At 41.9% G+C, this 20,377-nt stretch overlaps 1 pseudogene; it reads right to left on the bottom strand.

The window, feature by feature from the left end:
• Positions 1–3,596: 3,596 nt before the first annotated feature.
• LOC142455523 (ferritin heavy chain pseudogene) lies at positions 3,597–4,191 on the bottom strand (annotated as a pseudogene).
• Positions 4,192–20,377: the final 16,186 nt, after the last annotated feature.

The raw sequence follows: 20,377 nt of genomic DNA, 5'->3' as shown, positions 1-20,377 counted from the left end.
GTTCTATTTCCTCCCCTGGGTGTTATGATTTACAGCCTTCAGATCACCTAGGTTGGTGTGCTTCTTCCATATGGACTTAGCTGGCTCCACATTTGATGGCTATTAGAGACAACCCTTTAAGACTCCAGATGTTATTTTTTTCCTAATCGCTGGGCACCATCTGAATTCTTCACCAAACTCTGCTATGTCAGCCATGCCAGATTTTCTTTTATGTTAGCAATAATCATGTTATTATCCTAGTCTTAGTCCAGCATGTACATGACTTTATATTTTCTCTGCTCCTCACAAATCTTGGTATTTTTTTGTTTTGTTTTTAGTGGGGGCATGGTGATACATATAAGGGGCTTTCAAAAAGTTCATGGAAAAATTGAATTAGATGATAATAGATTTTTCTCATGAACATTTTGAAGCCCTTTCACATTACTTAGAAAAATAAACAAAGTAATTTTTGTCAAAATCAACTTTGAGACAATTTGGGTAAACTCCTTGAAGAAAGGGACCATGTTTTATACATTGTTATACAATATTACAAATACTTAACAACTGATTAGGACTGGACACTGGCCAACTAGGACAAATACAGATCACAAAGCTGAACAAAGTCCTTCAGGCCCCTTAGGTGGACATAACCCTGTATTATCTGGATTCTGATAAGGGGGAACATCAAGAGAAGGGTGGAGAAGAACTTGAGGGGGGGTCCTAGGGTTCCATAATACTGATTTTATAGGAGGGTCCTCAACCTATGGACCAAAAACCCTTTGTTGTAGGGAATTGTGCTAAACATTTCTTGGTAGCTCTAGCTTCTGTCTACTTGATGTCATCAGTACTCCCCTCTCTCTCAGTCGTGACAATCAAGCAAGTCTCCAGCTATTGTCAAAAGTCTACTTCAGGGAGCTCTAAACCATTGCTTACAGCGCCTGACAGAGAAATATTTCAATGTTTCAACAAGCATTGCATTCATACCTTCACCTACAGTGATAACCCATCAATGATCTCTTGTGGGAACATTGTGACTTATGACTAAACAGGTGTGAATTAAGATCCTTCAGCATGTTGACTGTATTGGTTGACACTGTGGGCGCTACCTAAGGATAAGGACTAGCAGTTACTGCCTTCCCTTCTTTTCTCAAGGTTCAATGAAGGTCCAATCATGGTTTTCATTTATATGCAAATAAATCCTATATTTGCATCTCCCTTCCCAAATTTTTCTTAAGTTATATCTCTACTCGTCATGTGTATCTAAGTCCCACATCCAACCCATCAGAACCCTAGAGGACAGGGTAACAAGTGCCCCACCAGATTTCCTCCGTCATCACACCTAACTGTGTCTGGCTGAGCTCCACTGCTGTCTCTCCTCAGTGCACAAAACATGTCTAAACGAATTCGATAATGGCATCACCTCTTCAGGTGATTTAGTGATAGAGCGTTTGCTTTCCATACAGGGTTGAGTCCAGGTTTCATTCCTGACCAGACACCTCCAGCACAACCACCACTTGTCAACCTGTGGAAGCCTCCATGCTGCTACGATCCTGATAGGGTACCGTGGAGCTTGCAGACTCAAACAGATGAGGAACAGAAGCCTGACATTCTACTTCCAAAGCCAACTAGCAAAAACCCTCTGGATACGACCATCCAGCCTACCCCCAATAAAAATGTAGCACAAGATCAGACAGCATTTGGCCCATGTTATGCGTGTGGTGATCATGAGGTCTACTTAAGTGAAGTTCCCGATATTATCTCATGGTCATCATTGAGACTACTCCCCTGCAACACTCACATCCAAACAATCATCACTAAATCCTGTTTAAAGGCCCAATCACTTGGATTCATTCACTTCTCGTTATTTTCTGCTCCACTGGACTATTTCTAACCTCTTGACCCATCTTCCAGATTCTGGTGTGTTTCCTCTCAAATCCAAACTCGACACTGCTTCCATCGTCATCCACTTAAATGGAGGGTCAGCACTAGTTTAAGTGCCTCAGATGAACAGCTAAGCTCTGTGGCACAGAGGAGGCACTCCTTCACATGGCCTCTGTTTGGTCTTGGAGCCTTCAACTTGGGACGACTCGCTCTAGAAATTCTGAACAGCTGTCAGTCATGTGCTGTTTGTTCCTCTGACATGGGAAACAGTCTTGGCCCTCTGTTAGCTAACCAATTCCTTTCTTCGGTGTACGTGACGCCACTTCTAGGAAGGTTTCCCTGAATTACTCATTTAGGATTGCTTTATGCTCCATTGTGGTATTCTGTGCCATCTTTAAGGTTAGCATAACATTAGGGTAATGTTAGCATCGTGTGTTGAAAGTATCTGCTTACCCGTCCCCTGGTTTGTGAGTGGAGCAGAAATTTTATCTTATCCATCTTTATATTCTCAGTCCATAACATCATGCTGCTCAATAATGCTTCCAGTGTGATATCATTTTGGGAAGAAGAAAGAAAAACACATACAGATATAGGGAAAAAATACTGAAAGAATATTCATATAATATAGCTAGATTCCATTTATTTCCTTTTAAAATTGATCCATAATTAACATATCATTCAATTCAGTGGTTCAATCAAATCAAGAAGATCTGTGTAATCATTGTCACAATCAATTTTGTAGCTTTTTCTACACATTGATGTTGATTCCCCATTCCCACTCTATCTTCCTCCATGTCCTCATGCCCTCATCAATCCTGTTATTTTCTTCATATTTACATCAATCCCATTTTACCTGTAGATAATTACAGAAGACAAGGGCAAACACCAGGCAAGGATCCACCAAGAGTGGCCATTCTGATTGAGACCTCAATCTAAGAAAGCTGAGAATATTTAAAGTTTAGCGTAAATTCGCGTTGGGTCCATAGGGACATCATATTACATAATATATTTCAGCCTGAGTTCAGTTGCTAAAATTCCCTTTACAATACTCTGATTTGGGAGTTACTGTCATTTCTAACCAATGTTTACTGGAGATATCCCGGAGGCTCATCCCATGGCAGTTGAGTTACCACTATCATCCATCATTTTCTGCAATTCAAGTATTTAGGTTTTGAGCACTGGTATCTTTCTTTTTCCTGGTTTGGACCTTATTATTAGCTATCTTTGGATCACACAGGTTGGCATGCCCCTTCCATGTAAATTTAGCTGACTCTTTACTTAGACAGCTTCTTATTTTGAGACACGCCTTTAAGATCCCAGAAGCTATTATTCATGATAGCCTGTCACCATATAGTTTCTTCACAACACTGCTTTATCTTCAGTGATCTCTTCATGGGGTTTAATAGCAGTATCACGCTGCTTTAACTAATTGTTGTTTGTTTTTTCTTTTTCTGTGCAAGCTCCATTTTTTTTTAAAAGCAAGTTCCATTTTATTAAGTGGGATTTTGCTGTTTGAACTGTGGCACTTAAAAAAATCGACCACCTGGGACTGATAGCTCTCTGGCTCCTCCCCACCAAGATCTCAGACAACAACTGGGTATAAAATGACTTTATCCAGAGGAATGGTACAAATGAAAAAACGGAAGTGGATGCTTAGGTACAATTTCTAGAAAAGGAATAGGTCTACCCAACATGCATGTGCTGCCTTGGTGACTTGGGGAAAGCCAGGTCACTGCTTAGCTCACTCCATCACTGTCTCCGAGGGTGTGCTTGTTGACGTGATACTTGACCAGGAGGAATCTGGACCCACCCCCCACCCCATCTTGTGCAGGTTGATTATGTAGTTACCCAGATCTTTGATGGATTTCACCTACTCTTCCAGGTAATGTGTCTCCATGAAGTCATAGAGACGGGGGTCGTCCTTGTCTGTGGTCAGTTTGTACAGTTCCAGTAGGGACTGGTTGACACTCTTTTCCAAGTGCAGCCTACACAACAAGGCATTGAGCCCACTCTTCCAGTCTTCACTGTCTGGTTTCTTGATATCTTTGCACAAGATCTGGCCCCCTTGATGATTCTGCAGCTTCATCAGTTTCTTGGCTCCTCGTGAGACTGGTGCAGAAAGTATTTGGTAAAATTCTTCAGAGCCACGTCATCCTGGTCAAAGCAATAAGACATGGACAAGTAGATGGAGGAGGGATAGAGTTCAAAGTTGATCTGGCAGTTGATGGTGGCCTCTGAATCCTGGTTTTAGCTCTAGCGCACCTGGTGTGGGAGGTGGGATGGGGAGGAGGCTTGCAAGCACTGGGTTCCTTTCAAGCACGGTTGAAGCATGAGACCATGGTGGCTCGCAAAGAACATCTGTAATTGTTCTTATATTAGGGCTTTGATCAACTGATAATTCAACTCCATTCTTGTAACTATTGTTTTTATAAGCCCCTCGTTCTATATTTGGGACATCATTGCCATTTTAGCACCTAAACCAAACTCATTGCCATCAAGTCAACACTGACTTATAATAGTGACCCTATGGGACAGGGTAGAACTGCCCCTGCTAGTTTCTAAGACTATGATTGTTTATGGGAATGGAGTAGAAAACCTCTCTTTCTCTATCACAGGTGCTGGTGGTTTCCAACTGCCAACCTTGTGAATCTAAGCCCAATGAGTAACCACTATGTCCCTAAGGCTCCTATCATTTATTATTATTATTTTTAGTACAGTAAGTGGCAAATCAACCCTTTAGGGTTTAAATCAGTTCCATTGCTAAAAAATTATTTTAGTTAATGTTTTACTATTGTTCAAACCTACCACCAATATTCTGGCCTACCCCCCAGAAGAAGTGTAGGTAATACCATCTTGTCTTAAGGTCATGTCCCCTATATATAGCCCACAGCCCTGTTGGTAGCTTGGTATGTCCTGATAATTTTCCAGCTTGATTATAGCCTTCAGAGAATTCTCTACCCTGTTCCAGGATGTTCTTGTAAATCTCACTCCTATACACTGTGTATCCATACACTGTTCCAGGATCTTATTGCAGACTAACATTTCTTTTAGCTTCTGTAATCAGTTAATCAGAGTGGGAAAACAGGATGTAGCTGGACCATTATACTTTTCAGCTTGAAAAACAGGATAGGTTTTCTGCCTTTATATACCCTGCCTGACTGCTGTTTGTGGCTTCCAGGATTTACAGAGACACTAGTCCTCCCAGAGCTGCTGGTTTAATAAAGACTCCTAATTTGACTTCATGGCATTACAGTGGTTTTTAATCTCTCACGGCATATAACAGTGTTATTGATCAGAGGATTGTGTGTACGATTTTTCGAACTCCGTTACCTGAGTAGTTAGCTTGCGTGTGACTGACTGCTAGTTGCACATGTCATGAGGGTTGGAGAAATGGTAATATTTTTGTTAACCCTCATTTGTTGTGCCGGAGCCCTATCTCTTAGACTAAACTTTGCCGCTCACAGGGAGAGAGGTAGCGTGTGAATAAGAAATGTATGGTAGTCCTTGGCATACATTTATTCACCCTTTTCTTGTTTTTTAAAGTTCAGTTCGCTTAGTGGAGTTTTCGATTTATGCCCTTGTAGTGTGACCTATGGAAGGTGTCCTGTGACTTAGAAGATCAGTCTATTGTCCAAGTTGTCTGTCTTCCATTGCCTGGGTCACCGGGGTGGATCCCATTTTGTTGGGATTCTCGCCTCCTTTGGTCACAGGAATTGTTAGTGTGCAGGTGACTCACATGACTACATTGCATAGGGAAAATAAAGTTGGTTTTAACCCTTAAGGAGAGCTGAGAAAGAGTGATGTGAAGGAGAAACAAGCAGGAAGCAGGTAACCACTGAAAAGCACAGATTGGCTGATTGTAGAACCTTAGATGAATTCCTTCCAGACCCATAGCCCCACTTCTGTGAGAAAACCAAACAATAAAAGGTAGCTTAGTTGTAACTGTTAATAGTAGTTTTCTTACTTCCTTTGTAAATTGTGAACAATTCCCACTCCTCTTTTCCCAGTCCCACCCCCTCTGTGGGGGAAAAAAGCTTATGGTAATAATAAGTTGTATGAGCTCTCTTTTTATTTTTCTTCTAGCGCTTTCAGGGAGTCAGCTCAATTGAGGACATAAGACCAGCAGATGGGTCTAGTTTTAAAGACATTACAATATTTGGGTTAAAATTCCCTCCTTCATTAATTATGACCCTGAAGACTTCTTGTCACAAAAGCAAAATTTCACAACCTACAGACATTAAGAATGTTTTCAGGCTCTAGTGCAGCTGCCTTCACACGAGGCCAACAGATGGGCATGGTGTTTTGTTTTTTTTAAGCATATTGCTAAGATTTAAGTTCTCTAATCCATCCACAGAATCTCTGAGACGTCACTGAATAAAAAGGAGTTTCGTAATTCTGCATATGAAGAACTCTTGTTCTCGGATGTTTTTCTGTGTATTTTATATGCGTGAAGCACATTTAATTGCTTGGAAACCCTGGGGGAAAGGTGCTAATACTCTACTTGCTACTTCAGAAGGGGTACTCACTGAGGCCTGTGCCCAAGAAGATACCAGATGAATGTGCCGCTGCCTAAGTCCAATCACAGTCCTGGACCGGAGCCACTGAGCAAGATGTGTTAGAAAGCCATCACCGCTCCCTTCACTAACTCATCTGGACAGACATTGCCATCACGATCCTCACGCTCACCTGGTGCTGTTCTCATGGGACAGTTGGAACAGGAGTCCAGACAACTGTGCAAGGGGGGAAGTGATCATATTTTTCTATTACTCTTAGAACATGCCATCAAATTTGCAAATCAACATAATCAAACAGAGCACACTGTCAATCCTCTTATTTACAATACCCTGAGACAAAATGTTTCCTCTTAGTGCATGTGCAGTGACTGAACGTGTACACGCTTGTACATGTATTGGGAGGAGATATTTTTTGAATATAAGAAAACTAGGTGAATATTGAGAACAAAGTAGGATGAGTATAGGAAGAGAGTGCTTGCAACCTAAAGAAAGCTGAGTCACCAAAGCAGCCATCTTTTTCCTTTAGTGAATATGTGATTTTTGTTGTTGTTGAGTCTATGTATTACAATATAAACCAATCCAATGGCATCTACATAGACAATTTACTGACACTGATTACAGTCTTCATTCTCACTGTCCTTTTCTGGGTTGTTTTATTGCCACTGACATGAACTCACTGCCCCTGAAGATTCCCATCTAATCTTTCAAGTTCTTGTCAATCTGATCCCAGATAGCTAGTTCCTAAATGAGTATAATGCTCATTATATAATAGTTAGGGTAAATTATTGTTTGGTTTTAAGAAAACTTCAGGGGTGTATATTTGGTTTAACGTTTAAAGATTTTATCAAGAAGGCAATAGTTGTAGGGGTTCATTCAGCTTCCACAGCTCCAGAAAATATGGATATAATGAGAATTTGAAATTCTGTTCTGCATTTTACCCCTTTTGATTAGGATTCTTCTATAGAATCTTTAACCAAAATGTTTAGCAATGGTAACTGGGCACCATCTAGTTCTGGTCTAATGGGAAAGGAGTCTTCAAGCCTTTAAGACCCCAGACGCTATATCTTTTGATAGCCAGGCACCATCAGCTTTCTTCATCACAGAATCTAGTCCATTTCTATCAAGTCAATTCTGACTCATAGTGACCCTCTAGGAAATATGTAGACCTGATCCATGTAGTTGTGAAACTATAAATCTTTACTGGTGCCCCCAAACCACACCCACTGCCGTTTAATCCATTCTGACCACAGCAGCCCTGTAGGACAGATTAAAACAGCTCACCTTGAGGGCTGGTGGGCTTGAACTGCCACACTTGCAGTTGACAGGTAAGGGTTTACCTGCTATGCCACCAGGGCCTTTACCCATTCATATTCTTCCATTTTGGGTTCTCCTTCTTTTTGGGTTGCTTTCAGCAATTAGAATGCAATTGCTAAGCCTTGAGTGGCCACTGGCAAACATTTTAGACCACAAGCTCATGCAAAGATCTCAAAAGTATAACAGAAGCTAAACACATTGTTCAATCAATTAACTGGGATGTCCCCTGAAAACAAGTGTACAGGAACCTAAGCTTTGAAATCAAGGAACCAAACCTCATCAGGTGATTGGTTTTGCATAAACAGTCTCACCAGTTTGTTGTTGTTGTTTTGGGGTCATTATGGTATATGCAAGGCTAAGTTTTCTTGTCAGTACCAGGGAAAGATCATAATGTTTCAATTGGGTCTAAGCACATTTCTCAGTTCCATTACTTTCCGGTCGTGAGACTTGAGGTAAATTACTTGATCCACTGAGCTCCATTTATTCATATGTAATCCTGGAGAAATAATATTCACCTGCACCATACTGGGCAGCTTGTACATTTGAGTTTAGATACTAGTTACAGTCACTGTTACCTTCAATTATTCCTGTTCACGCTGATTCCATTTGTTTACCAAAGGCTCCCAGCCTATCTTTCACAGCCCATTGGACTCTGCCCCCAGGCCTCAGCAGGCTGCTCACGTAACATACTCCTTTGTGGGGGAACTTGACCAGAGGGGCACTCACTTTCATTTCTTATTCTGTTGGTTGGTGCAGGTGCTTCATTACATAGATGTTTTTGTTACCTATTTTGATTTTATTTTTTTGGAGGAAGTAACAAACAACTGCAGTTTTCACGCCACTTGTTGATTTGTAGACACGCTTCTTTGCCCAGTACACCGACACAGGCTGTCTCTGGATTCCAAATGAAGACCATTCCTATTTCTGCTTTTAAGAATGTGTAGGTAAGGTGGAACAGATGCAGAGGGCTCATATTTAGCCTTACCTTAGGACAAGAAAAGGCTTGAAGCTTTTTTGATGATTTAAACCAGTGTTTCCCAGAGTGGGCAATACTGCCCTCTGGGGTGGTGCAGGAACAAGGTGGTGGGGGCAGGGGAAGTTGAAAAAGCAGATACCTACACTTTATCCTGGATTATGGACTGTAGTACAAAAGTTTTTAATTGCCAGAGGAGTGTTGAGTAATTATTTTTCTGAAAAGGGGAGGGAAGTCCCCAAATATGGGAACCTACGGTTTAAACCTTTTCTGTGTAATAGGTGAAGGTGATTATGATGAATAAGACTCTATATTCACCCCAAACTAAAACTCACCAGTTCAGAGGTAGTTTCTTTCTTGACTGTGTATAGACACAAAAAAAAGTGTTTCAAATTTGATGTAAATGATTATTTTACTCAGGAGCTAAGAGAAAGGTAGAAGACTCAAGTCCATGTAAAGGTGCCTTGAAAGAAAGGAGTGATGGATGAACTATCTGGAGGAAAAACAACGGGACCGACAGTTCCGGGGGGACTTGGGGTGGGGGGGTAGGGGGGGTAAGGAAGTGGTGTTAACAAACCCAGGGACAAGGGAAAAACATGGGACCCCAAATGGTAGAGAAGGGGGAGTGGCAGGCATGGTGGGAACTGATCAAGGGTAAGGTTGCTTAGAGAAGAGGTATACTCTAGCCCAGGTGGCAATGAAGCATGGTAGTAGGGCAGGCGGAAAGTCAAGGGAGGTGGAGGAAAGAGCTAGGAGTCAAAGGGCATTCATGGAGGTCTAGACAAAGACATGTACATGCAAATATATATAGGAGGATGGGGAAATAGATCTATGTGTCTATATTTATAGGTCAAGTATTAAGGTGGCGGAAGGACCTTGGGCCTCTACTCAAACACTCCCTCAATGCATGAATACCTTCTTTTATTAAATTGGAACTCTATGATGCTCACTCTCCCGACACAACGGCTGGAGCCAAAGTGGGTGAACAAGTAAATGTGGTGAAGAAAGCTGATGGTGGCCGGCTATCAAAAGAGATAGTGACTGGGGTCTTAAAGGCTTGAAGATAAACAAGCGGCCATCTAGCTCAGAAGCAACAAAGTCCACATGGAAGAACACACCAGCCTGAGTGATCGAGTGGTCCCAAAGGGATCAGTTACCAGGCATCAAAGAACAAAAAATCATATCATTGACTGCACACCTCCATGATAGGATCGCTGAAGACAAATGGGTGCATAAGCAAATGTGGTGAAGAAAGCTGATGGTGCCCGGCTATCAAAAGAGATAGTGTCTGGGGTCTTAAAGGCTTGAAGATGAACAAGCGTCCATCTAGCTCAGAAGCAAAAAAGCCCACATGGAAGAAGCACACCAGCCTGTGTGATCACGAGGTGCCAAGGGACCAGGTATAAGGCATCATGCAAAAAAAAAAACAACAACGATATAAGTGTGTGTATGTATGTGTATATATGTGTATATGTATATATATACCATATTAAATGCAGAGGGAAGTGCAGAGTGGAGACCCAAGGCCCAAGTGTCGGCCAATGGAGATCCCCTCATAGAGGCGTTTAGGAGAGGAGATGGGTTAATTAGGGTGCGAGGTAGTACCGATGAAGAACACAGCTTTCCCCCAGATCCTGGATGCTTCCTCCCCCCAACTACCATGATCCGAATTCTAACTTGCAGGCCTGGATAGGACAGAGGCTGTACACTGGTACATATGAGGGCTGGAGGTACAGGGAATCCAGGATGGATGATACCTTCAGGACCAAGGGTGTGAGGGACGATGCTGGGAGAGTGGAGGGTGAGTGGGTTGGAAAGGGGGAACTGATTACAAGGATCCACATGTGACCTCTTCCCTGGGAGAGGGACAGCAGAGAAGGGGGGAAGGGAGACTCCGGATAGGGCAAGATATGACAAAATAACGAGGTATAAATTACCAAGGGCATATGAGGGAGGGGGGAATGGGGAGGGAAGGGGGAAAAAAAAGAGGACCTGATGCAAGGGGCTTAAGTGGAGAGCAAATGCCTTGAGAATGATTGGGGCAGGGAATGTATGGATGTGCTTTATACAATTGATGTATGTATATGTATGGATGGTGATAAGAGTTGTATGAGTCCGTAATAAAATGTAAAAAAAGAAAAGAGGAGAAAAAAATGATTAGGGCAAAGACTGTACAGATGTGCTTTATACAATTGATGTATGTATATGTATGAACTGTGATAAGAATTGTATGAGCCCCTAATAAATTGTTAAAATTAAAAAAAAAAAGAAAGAAAGGAGTGAAAATTTACTTCTACAAAAAATTTGCCATTGAAAACCCTATTAATTCAAAGGTTTCAAAGTGAGGGTAAATTTACATATAATTAAAGAACATGCAGAAAGAATCCATAAATTGGCAGTTCGTAACCTGGAAACTGGCTGTAGTAAATTTTTAAAAAATGGGGTAATAAGAGCTAACTATGAAGAAAGTTTCAAAGATATTAGAAACCAGAGAGATTCCTGGAACCACTAACAAAATATTAATTTAATATTGCATTCATCTTATTTGGGACTCAATTCCAAAATGTATTACCAAGGAACCTTCTTATGACATACATAGAGCTAGACTATCTGCCAAGGAGTTCCAATGTTTACGGGTTGCGAAATGTAGCTTGCTTTATTTAAGCTAATGAGGAATTCGGTGCAGTGAGCTGGGGGAAAGACATTAAGGTAATTCTTTGTTCTTATTAACTGATTCTAGAAGAACAAGAGGCAGCAAGCCCTACTGGTCCTCTCTAAGCCTGGGTTTATACTTGATTAGGGCAGAGAGAAAATTACTTTCTTACTTTCTATTAGCCACCCATGTGGGAGAGGCAAAGAGATTAAAATTTTTATTTCTGTTAACTTTTGTGAACTAAGTACCAGTGGGATTTGCCCTGTGGACATGATTGCCTCCCCCCCCAGGGAGAGTTAAAGGTATTGTCATATTTTCTGCCTTCTTTGTCTCTAGAGAATAAATAACCGAATAAAATTCTTCTTTCAACCTCATAGTTACCATAAAGTCTTGCAGTTGATGCCATTCTGTGATACCAATTCTCCTGAGAGAGTTTATTGTGCCAGCCGAGCAGGTCTAATAGGCCCATGATTTTGGAGGCTCTGCACTATGCCTTTCGATTGTCTTTGTTTCTCAGTTGTTTTTTTTATTACGGTATTACTTCCTCTATGAACTCTGGTTCCTGGAAAGACACTTAGTGCTTATTAATGTATACTTTTACTTTGAATTTTAAAGTCAAAGAAGATCAGTGATGCTTAGATATTATGCATGAGGTCTAATTATGAAGTGGAAAGTTTTCTCTTGATTAATGAAATGTGAGGCGCTAGGAAGCTGGTGTAGGAAAATACAAGAGGGCTTAAAAACTCATGGAAATATGGAATTAAAAGATAATGAGAATTTCCACAAATTTTGGGGGGTCCTCTTCCATATTACATTGGGATATTGGGAAGGAGGTGAGTAAGAAAAAGAGAATATTCTGCATAATGAAATTACTGAACCTACCACTAGGAAACATTGACTACAGTTTTAAAGAGTTTAGGGTTGGCTATCTGGGAAACGGTGCTCGACTGAGAAAAATGACCTTGCATACCAAATGCTGTACGCCCAGTGTTTCCCCATCAGCATCCTAAAAGTCACCAGTGTTTGTGAATTCCTTCCTCTGGAAATCTCTCTCTCTCTCTTTTCTCTTTCTTCTCATCTTCTCCACTGTTCCTCTGCTGTTCAGACTCCACATTCACCCCAAACTAAAACCCACCAGTTCAGAAGTAGTTTCTTTCTTGACTGTGTATAGACAAAAAAAAGTGGTTCAAATTTGATGTAAATGGTTACCTTACTCAGGAGCTAAGAGAAAGGTGGAAGACTCAAGTATATGTAAAGGTGCCTTGAGAGAAAGGAGTGAAAATTTACTTCTACAAAATATTTGCCATTGCAAACTCTATAAAGAAGCTTAGCCTGGCACACACAGGACTGTCCTGAGTCAAAGTCCACTGGGCGGTCAGTAACTGATTGGAAGTTGACACCATGACCTCTTTACGTGATTCTTTTGACATTTACGTGCTACCATAATGAGGATCATGCATTATGTAAAGTCAAAAAATGTTTTCTTGGAGATCCCAGCATGAAGCTTACTCTGATATCATGAAATGTTATGTTAAAGAACATTTCCCTTGGGCGCATCATTTGTCCATGCTATGTGATGTCCACTCACTGACCGCCAGGCGATTCTGACCTCAGCGACCCTAAGGGACAGACTAGAATTGCTCCATAGGGCTTCCGAGGCTATAAATCTGTACGGAAGCAAAGGCCTCGTCTTGTGGATTCCGGTTGCCAACCACACATTTGGCAGGCCAGTGCTTAACCCACTACACCACCAAGGTTCCTGAGGCTTCCTCGGTCTCATCAAATGGCAAAGGGATGTAGAGGATTGCTTCTCTCGCTGTTGTTTTGTGATTTGAGGCAACAATAACCAGCATGTTGCCTATATGAACTCACATTTACTAAATGCTTCCCAAGTGTCAGGGAGTGCTTGGAATAGTGTCTATGGGAGAACGAGTTTGATCTGCACGGGAACACTGGAGGGAAGGTGCTAATACTCTGCACCGCAGCCAGTGCCAATCTCAAACTTGTCCAAGAGAACACCAGATTGTGCCTTTTCCTCGGTTCAGGAACAATTTTCCTGGCAGGCAAGGACCATGTCAATCCCTGTCCTAATCCCTACCGAAGTGTGACCTCAGGGCCTGAGGCCAATGTGGGTTTATGGGAGAGTTAATTTAATCCTATTCATGGGTTCTGAAGAGGTCTATTATTAAGAACACCAGATTAAAATAGCTAACTAAACAAGTGAGGTTAAATCAGATCAAAAAGTCTCATAAAGCAATTAAATACTGAACAGGACCACTGGAAGGCAATTGTGTCTCCTCGTTCATACTAAACAAATGCCTGCATGTTTTGTTTTAGGATCCTCCATAATTGAATTCAATTCAGTACTTCACTTAACAAGGGTCATTGTGTTTTTTTAAAAAACAAAAGAAGAAGGAACTTGCTGTCCTGAGGATTCACTTTAGGATTGTTTTCACTTAGCTTTTTGCTATTAAAAAATAAGCCATTAAGCACATTCTTTCATAAGGAGCCTGAGTGAAAGACTGTATCATAAACGGAATGGACTTTCTCCTTACACATGTATACACTATCCTGCTGCTAAGTAAACTAGGTGCTGTGATCTTGGGCCATCTGGTACTCACGTGCACAACATTATCCTGTGTGAGGATTGGGCCTTGGTTAGCATGGGTTATCGGTTTATGTAACTGCCCACAGACTTTGACTCAGACGAATGAGCAAGCACAGGTGGAATTCAGAATTATGGATTGAAGGGAGCAAGAACTTGTTCAAGTCTTTAAAGCTTTGAAGAAGATTTAGCATTCTCTCATCATCGCCAAAGAATGAAATTCTCTGCAACGAAAAAAAAAATCTACTGAGTGATAAGATAATTCAGGCTGATCTTTACCACACGCCTCACCTTCTACCTAGAAAAGAGGTCCTTTGAAGTCTGCAAAAAAAAAAAAAAGTGGAGTAAAACTGGCCAATTGTGAATCATCACTTAATTATTCATGAGGTGTATGGTAGATGTCAAGGAAGGGGATTATTCTGCCTGAGAGATGAATATTAACCAAGCATAATATTTATCAGCAGACAAAGAATAAAAAGCAGATAGCAATGACATGTTCTAGGCTTTTGAAGAGCAAGGAATCTTAAGTTTTATTTCTTATTGACTGAGCAAGAAGTCAGGCACTTATAGATCTTTGTTGAACAGGGGGCTAACAGATATTGCATGAAACCTAAGCTTCATGGCGGATGATTCCATTTGTATTTAATCCATCCTCGCCTGCAGAAAGAGCAATGGGGTCTTGTACAAGGCACGCCCCATGGACACCAGCACTGAGGACGACAGGATGTAAGTGCCGTCAGGCAAGTGAGTCCTGGGATATGGGTCCCTGAAAGACAAGGGGATCAGACCAATGATTAGAACAGGGTCTGCTCGCTATTTAACAGAGAGATACTCGACTTCTCTGGGTCAGGACAACAGTTAGACTCGGAACTATTTGTTTTTGTTTATAAATAATTTTATTGGGAGTTCATGCAGCTCTTATCACAACCCATCCAACCATCCACTGTGTGAAGCTCATTTGCACATTTGTTGCCATCATCATTTTCAAAACATTTGCTTTCTACTTGAGCCCTTGGTATTGGCTCAGTTTTTCGCCTCCTTCCTCCACCCTTCCTCCCTCCCTCATGAACCCTTGATAACTTATAATTATTATTTTTTCATATCTTACACTGATTGATGTCTCCCTTCACCCACTTTCCTGTTATCTGTCCCCCAGGGAGGGAGTTATATGTAGATCATGTGATCAGTCCCCCACCTTCCCCTTCCCCTCTTGGTATCTCTACTGTCATTATTGATCCTGAGGGGTTTATCTGTCCTGGATTCCCTGTGTTTCCAGCTCTTATCTGTATCCCTGTACATGCTCTGGTATAGCTGGCTTTGTAAGGTAGAATGTGGTCATGATAGTGGGGAGGAGGCGAGGAAGCATTAAAAAGCAAGAGGGAAGTTGCATGTTTCATCGGTGCTACTGCACCCTGACTGGCTCATCTCTCCCTGTGACCCTTCTGTAACGGGATGCTCAATTGTCTACAGCTGGGCTTTGGGTCTCCACTCTGCACTCCTCATTCACATGGACATGCTTTTTTTGTTCTGGGTCTTTGATGCCTGATACCTGATTCCATCGACACTTCATGATCTCACAGGCTGCTGTGCTTCTTCCTTGTGGACTTTGTTGTTTTCCTGCTAGATAGCTGCTTGTTTACCTTCAAGCATTTAAAACCCCAGACACTATCTCTTTTGATAGCCGGGCACCATCAGCAAATGATGGTCCAGAAGGCTTTACTCCCTTGGGGTTTACTCCATCCATGTCATTATGGTAGACTCTACTTGGAGAAGTCCACTCCTTGTCACTCTTATTTTGATCTGAGGGATTTATCTTCAGGCACGATATCTGACAAAATTCTGCTTCTAATCATGAGCTGTTCAGTATCCGACAATATGTCAGTACTATCCATAATGTTTTCAGTGGCTAATTCTTCAGAAGAGGACAGTCTAGTCCTTCTTCATCACCTGCTCCTCATCTGGAAACTCTGCTGAAAAGTACTCGCTTTGGGTACTCTGTTGGTATTTGAAATACTAGTGACATAACTTCTGGGATCACAGCCACACACAAGGAATAACAAACCGACAGACAAGTGATGGAAATAAGAGTATAGCATTTAGAATGTCTACAGACTAGGACATGATAGAGCTTTCTAGAAGGATCTGAGGATCCAGGAGTAGAATAGAAGACATCAAGCGCCCAGCCACTGCCATTGAGTTGATTCCAGTTCATAGCCCCTGTGTTAGTCTGGGTAAACTAGAGAAACAAACCCACAGAAACTCATATGTGTACGAGAGAGTTTTATACTAAGGGTAAGTGTATATTAATAAAGCATCCCAACCCAGTCCAATCCAAGCCCATAAGTCTGGCTTTAACCCATATGGCTGACACTCATCTACAAAGTCCTCCTCAAATTCACAACCACATGCAATGATGCCGAATGCAGGATGATCACAAGCCAGTGGGTAGAAAGTCTTTGAATCCAGTGGAGGTATAAGCATCTAATTACTGGCAGGAGTCTCCATGCGGCTGCTCCAGCATCAGGGCTGCGTCAGGATAAGTCCATGTGGCTTCTCCTCAGGGATGTCTCGCAGGAAGTGAGCCTTGCCAGCTGAGGCAGAGAACTAGCCAAGGCAGCCGCACACTGGTCCGACCATCAGAGAGCAAGATACCAGAGAACTAAAAGGGTGAGGCTTGTCCAGCCATTTCTCTCTCCACCCTTCAATTAGTCCCACATGTGTTTATCAGCCAGGTTGGCATAATAAACCTTAACTATGTCATCCACCCAGTAGGGCAGAGGAGAAGTGCTCTGTGTGGGTTTCTGAGATAGTATGTATCTTTATGGCGGTAGACAGCCTCATCTTTGCCCTCAGAGTGGTTGGTGAGTTTGAACAGCTCATCTTTCACTCATTAACCTGATGCCTAGCCCACTGCACTACCAAGAACCCTGGACTATGTGTAGAAACTGAGACGTCTATGCCAAGGGCTCAAGTAGAAAGAGAACGTTTTGAAAATGACGAGGACAACATATGTACAAATGTGCTTGACACAATAGATGTATGGATGGATTGTGATAAGAGCTGTAAGAGCCCCCAATAAAATGATTAAAAAGAAAGAAAAGAAAAAGAGAATGAGATGTCTGACTGTAATTTTAACGGCTTCACAGATTTTCATAGAACAGTTACAGATTGCAATGCGTTTTCAATCCCAAATAATCACATGATGACTTAATCACCGATCTTAATGAAATATGCAATTTCTATTTCAGTGATGGTAAAAAATGAAGTACTCTTCCCACTCTTTTCATATGATTTGCGAATAATAAACTTCTGAGTACCAATAATTTGACAGCAATGTGCTGAACAAAATAAGCATTTTGATCCCTAATCAGAGAAATGAATACCTGCGAGAAAGGGAATGGAAATTGTAGGCACATTTCCAGAGAACTTAACTGTTCAGGAAGAAAAAAAAGCAAAGATAATTGCTACAAGTTAATGTTTTTCTGTTAGGTCTAAAATTGTTTTAGAAGCTTCGTCTTTAGTTTTCTATTTGCATGGGTGTTCTTTGTGAAGCAAATAATGGGGGGAAAAAAGTTGAAGACATTTCTGCCCAGGCAGAGAGAGGAGTTCTCTATTTTGTTGCCATTTTGAAAACAGGCTAAGGGCGTTCATAAGATAGGTGCTATCAGAAAAGAAAAATAAACTGAGAGGTCTGTAATTATATTAAAAGATGACACTTCCTTAAAACTTTGGAGGAAAATTAAAGAAGTACTAAACTCCTCTAAATTATTTGTGTTTTTTTCTTAAAATGTGCTGACTTTCTGCTTCCGTTTTCGTAAGCTTTCATTTTACCATGTTTGCCGACTTTTATGTACTTGTCTATCAAGTAACAAATGAATTATTACTATTATTATGCAAGAGCGTTAGATGATAATAAACCACCATTGCTTATTGCTGGCGTGCTTAAAAGTCTTTTTAGAAGGGGACAAAGCCTCAAGTTATACAGTTGTAAGTATTCGAGGGTCAGACATTGCCCATTCCGTCAGGAATCCGCAGCGGGTCAGCTGCTGGCACACGTGGACTTCTGAGGGCGTCTCAGCAGTGACTGGTGGGAGCAGCCACAAGCGCAAAGTCCCTGACCATGTGAGGCCGGTGTGACCACAGTTCTGCTTCAAACCATGCAAGAAAAACAGAATGAGAGTCTCCAAGGTGGGGAGCGGGGAGACCCCAAGTCGAGCTGTGTTCCGGGTAGTGTCTCTATGTGGTGTGGGAGTTGTCCCGTTCCATCACTGGTAATTCCGCAGAATTGTCATTCTCTAGCTAAGATATTTTCCTCTTAGACACACAAGATCTGGAGCAAACTTTTTTCCATGTGCAAACACCAGAACCAAGCAAACAAACCGCCCAGAGCCAATGACCATGGAGTGGATTCCGATTCATGGCCGCCCCACGTGTGTCCGAGCAGAATTGGGCTCCGTAGGGACTTTGTCAGTTAACTCTTTTTAAAGTTTTTGATTTCTTTTATTAGTTGGGAATTAGCACATATATCATCCCTATATTGACGTCAAGTCGAATTATACAATTGCTACCACAATCAATTTCCAAACATTCTTTTTCTGTGGATTTCTTACCATCTTCTCCCTTTTGCCTCCCATACCTACCTCCTCCTGAACCCCTTATTCTACTTGCTGTCCGTATAGGTTCCTCAATCCTGGGTTTCATATACGGAAAAATGGAAAAGCAGATAACAGAGCTTCAAGAGGGTGACGTCCATTGGCATAACCCCTCCGAGATACACTGTAATATGAACAAACAAAAATCAAACAAGACCATACTCACCAAATCTACAGATGAGGGAGGCTCTACCGACAAAGTTTTGACTGTTCAACCTTATTCTTTAATGGTCTTATTGAAAATAACTCACATACCACAAAATTCTGTGGCTTGCAAATATTAAAAAGTGTTGTGTTGTCATCACCACGGTCAGTGTCTGAATACTCACTAGGGTTTTCAGTGGCGGGATTTTGAGATGAAGGTTATCAGGTCCTTCTTCAGAGGCACCTGTAGGTGGATTCGAACCCCCAGCTTTTCTGTCCGCAGCCAAGCACCTGGGCCACTTGCCACACCCAGGGGCTCTGCGGCACGCAGCAACCAGTCATTTATCGTCATTTTTCCTGGTAGCCCCTTGTCTTCTGTAGGTTTCCTCTCTGTGTAGTGGGCTTTGTCAGGGTTTGCAGAGCCCCCTGCATTTCGGGATGCAAGTAGCCACGGGAACGACAGACCTGCATTTGTGTCCTCGGCGTGGACTTGCATTCGTCACGTCTGCCACGAGTCCGAATGGGACATGCCCTAAATCCTGCGTCCAGTTTCATTAAACGTCCTGTTTCTCTTTCACCATCAAGATGCTTGGTGTCTCTTTGAGTCTTTTTGAAATGAACAGTAACTGAAAAGAAACTTTTCTTGGTCTCTGAAGGTCCAGGTGTTTGGAGTGAGCTGAACAGGTGGAAAGTGTTCCCTCTGTTTACACGTGAGGGTGGGAGGGTGTTGATAAAGGTCCACTTAGGAAGGGGACACCAGGCCACCTCTTTTTTTTAAATCACTTTATTTGGAGTTGATACAGATATCCTGTCATCACATCAGTCAAGCACATCAAGCAGGAGTGCACAATTGCTACTACACTAAGTTTCAAAACTTTATTTCCCTGCCTGAACTCCCCGATATCAGCTCCCTTGTTACAGCACCCCCACCTCCACTCTACCCTCCCTCAGAAACCCTGGTTTTCTTGTCACTACAGGTTCATCAATCTTGGGTCTCATATACTGAAAAATAGAAAAACATACAACAAAAATCCAAGAGTGAACCCCAATGATAGAACACATCTGAGATAAACCCCAGCAGGAACAAACAAATACAGAAAATATTGTAGACCAGATTAGCAGGCCACCTCTTTAGCAGCAGAGAAATGGAAGAGCAGAGAAATTCCTGATAAGAAATAGATCTGGGAAAAAAAATAAAAAAGAAATAGATCTGGGGACACTAACATTTATCTTCTCACAGGCAGATAATGGCAGGGCACACTTGGGAGGGTCCCATCTCATCTCATTTCCTGAATATTATCTATGGTTTCACCTCTTTCCACCCCCTTCAACCCAGTGGAGAGAGATGGCTGGGGAATTTATCTAATGGATGTGATCTTAGAGACCCATTTACCCAGATGGTGAGAAGTCCACTAAGACGTGTCTACACAGAAAACGTGTCCAAACCGACTCAAACCCTGGAATCGGACAGACGGGGAGGCACTCTATTCTGTGGTTCAGAAAATCATGACCTTGAAAGGTCTCCCATTGGACGGCAGAGAAGTGGGGGAGGGGAGACTCCGGATAGGGCAAGATATGACAAAATAAAAATCTATAAATTATCAAGGGTTCATGAGGGAGGGGGCAACGGGGAGGGAGGGGAAAAAAAGAGAGGACCTGATG

This window comes from Tenrec ecaudatus, chromosome 8 (genome assembly GCF_050624435.1).
Source record: "Tenrec ecaudatus isolate mTenEca1 chromosome 8, mTenEca1.hap1, whole genome shotgun sequence".
In the NCBI taxonomy this organism is placed as follows: Eukaryota; Metazoa; Chordata; class Mammalia; order Afrosoricida; family Tenrecidae; genus Tenrec; species Tenrec ecaudatus.
This window is presented reverse-complemented; position numbering and strand designations above follow the sequence as displayed.